Below are 3,367 nucleotides of genomic sequence, written 5' to 3'. Positions count from 1 at the left end.
GGGCGAGGGGCGGAAGCGGAAACCCCGCCCCTATAAGGTGAAGGGAGTAGGGGAGAAGGAGGGTCTGCCAATCGGCAGTCTCGTTGCTCCGAGCCGAGGCCCAATCGGCAGGGAAGCGGGGGCGGGCCCTGGGAAAACTCGTGACTCTAAGAGCTGAGGGTGGGGCCAGAGACGGGACCAATCAAAATAGCGAACCCCGATCGGGGCAGTCCCAGAATGAGGCGGAAAGGGCCTGGCACGTGATTGTGAATTGCCGGGGGCGGGGGAGCTGGGGAGTTATTACGAGCTTGCGTCGGAGGCTTCGTGTCAGTTTTGCGAACGGCTGCTATGTTTTGAGACGCTCAGGCATCACTTTACTTTATTCGTTTTTATGGGACTCCTCAGGGAGCCTCAGGCCAATTTTTCTCTGCATCTGTAACTCGTCCTAGCCCTTTTCCTTCCACCACATCTTCCCAAAACAAAAACAACACACAGCACAATACAGCAATAGCCCCCTGGCTCTGGTTAGCAGAATGTCACATTACTGGAAAGAGAGCGCTGGATTTGGAGTCCTAGGACCACAGTTCAAATGCTGCCTCTGACATCCAGGGGCAAGAGAAGAGGTGCCTCTAGGGTCCCTGTCAACTCTAAATCTAATATCTTGTAAGATGATGCAAAGGTTGACAGATTGATCTGTTTGAACTACATTGAACTATTTTCTGTGCTCTCCAATATCTGAATTAGTGAACTGGGGGGTGGGTGAGGAGGCACGGACTGTTCTTTCTTTTTTTTCCCCCGAGGCAATGGGGTGAAGTGACTTGCCTTGGATCACACAGCTAATAAGTGTCAAGTATCTGAGGCCAAATTTGAACTCGGGTCTTCCTGAATCCAGGGCTGGTGCTGTATCCACTGCGCCATCTAGCTGCCCCCGGACTATTCTAAATGCCTGGAATTTGGGGGTTGGAAGGACTTTAGTGGTCATTTAGTCCAGGCCCTACTCAAAGCACAATTCTTGACCAGTGGCTGTCCATTATCTTTATGATCACTCTCTCCATTTTTTAGTCAGCTCTAATTGTTGGAAAGTTCTCTTCATATCAAGCCTAAGTCTGTTAAACAGAACATTGTTTTATTTGAGACTATAAGGTGATATATTTTTGATGTTTTTCTTTGACAGTATTTTAACAAAACAGAGATGTAGATATTTTCGGCTAATTTTGTTAAAAGTTTGAAGTGTGTGTATTTTAAATAAGGAGGGGGAGTGGGGAAGGCAGCATATTATAGTGGAGAAAGCACTGGATTTGAAGTCAGTACTTCAGATTCTGGCTGTTTCTTCTAGGGTTGTGAACTTGGGCCAGGTACTTAATGTCCCTAAACCTCAGTTTCCTAACCTGTAAAACAAGGAATGTTGGATAAGATAATGTCTAAGGTCTCGTCCCTTTCTGCATCTATGAACTACTTCATACTAGGTAACATGAAATTTGAAATGTTAGCATGAAGCTAAAACATTAGGTTATACATCTAATTCAGCTGCCTGTCTCTTCCTGTTTACTTACAGATTCACAGAAAATGATGAGGTTTCCTGACTTCTCAGTTCTCATTTTACTAACTTAGAAGAAATCAGTTCAAAGGAAGAGAACATATTTCCTCCAACTGCAGAAGAAGCTATTGTGGTTAAAAGCTAGATTATTGTTAATACCTTATTTTTTCTCTGTACGTCTCCCCACCCCCATCCCCACTCAGCCCAGTGAATTGGACATAGTTGCTTTAAAAATGTGTGTTGAATGATTAATTTAATGACAACAGGCACTTTTAGTAGCCTTATTTTATTTAAAAATTGTTTCAGTCAGCAAGGTTTAGGCGATGGAAGACCAGCCTTAAAATTGTAAGACTTGTTTTTTGTTTTTTTGGTGGAGGGAGGCAAGGGGTTAAGTGACTTGCCTACAGTCCCATAGCTAGTAAGTGTCTGAAATCAGATTTGAATTCAGGTCCTCCTGACTTCTGGGCCCATGTTCTATCAAGACCTAGCTGTCCAAGACTTAGTTTTAAGTCCTGTCCATTACGCATATGTGTGTCCCTGGGCAAGTCACAACCTCTCAGTTCCCTAGGCCATCCTCTAAAACTATAATTTACAGAAGAGTTGCTGTCTGTATCTGGTGGAAGAAGTTTCCACACTGACTATTTGCTATCCTAATGAAACCACAAGTCCCCAAAAGACCATAGAATTATAGACTGCTAGAGCTGGAAAAGTCCTTAGTGATCACCTAGTCCAGTGGTTCTAAAGCTTTTCAATTATGAGGATGCTTTTAATTTTAAAAGAAAAAAATCTAGGGACCAAATTAAGTCTGCAACAGCAGCTGAAAACTCTGTGTGAGTGCTTAGATTTGTCAGCAAAGACCTCTCCAGGTGAGAGATTACTTGGTAACTCACCATCTGCAGTAAAAAAAGGGAAAGGACAAAGCTCACATATGACTTACATGTCTAAAAAAGATTCATTAAAGGATATTCTTTGCAGCTGACTAGAGTCCAGACTGGTATGCTATTGCCCTCCAAATATGCATCCAGATTGGGGAGCTGGTGTGGAAGTCCAAGATGGCTTCCCAACTTTCCTTTTTCCATATAAGAAAAGTCATTCAAGTGGGGAGGTACATACCTGTAATCCCACTCCCAGAGAAGGTAAGGCTTGTATAAGGGTGAGGCTGGTGGATCACTTGAGCACAGGAGTTCTGAGCTTTGATGGACTAAGTTGATCAGGTGTCCACACTAAGTCTGGCATCAATATGCTAGGCCCCCCCCCCCCCAGGAGCAGATTGCCTAACAAGAGGCCCTACCCAGATCAGAAATGAAATAAATCAGCAGTGGGATCAGACTATGAGGTCACTGCACTTCCTGCCTCGAGAAGATAGGGAGACCCAGTCTCCAAAAAAAAAAAAATCCATCTCTGACATGCGTTGCAGATGCTCCTTTCTTTTCTGTTTTTGGGGGGTGTGAGGTAAGGAGTGTGGTGATCCAGGATGATGATTGACTGAGGGTCAAGATATTTTGTTAAATCTCCATTCTACATCCTTGAGCATAGTATTGGTTGAGGGGAATAATCAATCAATCAACATTTAGAATATAGAATATAGGATTAGAATGTCCCCCAGTTTTATTCAAAATTCAGCTAACGAGGGGGGATGTAGAAGATATCATCCATGATCCCAGTTGCTATGAGGCTGTTTGGGAAGGTGAATATTTATTTATGACATATAACAGGAGCTGAAAAGGAGGGAGACTGAAGCTGGTTCTAGGGTAAAAGCAAAAGAAAGTGAGAAACAATTAAAACTGCATGGGTAGACAAGACGGTAGCCTGTTAATTATATGAGCCCGAGTCTCCTCCCACTGAGTTACC

This window comes from Vombatus ursinus, unplaced genomic scaffold (assembly GCF_900497805.2).
Source record: "Vombatus ursinus unplaced genomic scaffold, bare-nosed wombat genome assembly UNPS02014158.1, whole genome shotgun sequence".
Lineage (NCBI taxonomy): Eukaryota > Metazoa > Chordata > Mammalia > Diprotodontia > Vombatidae > Vombatus > Vombatus ursinus.
This window is presented reverse-complemented; position numbering follows the sequence as displayed.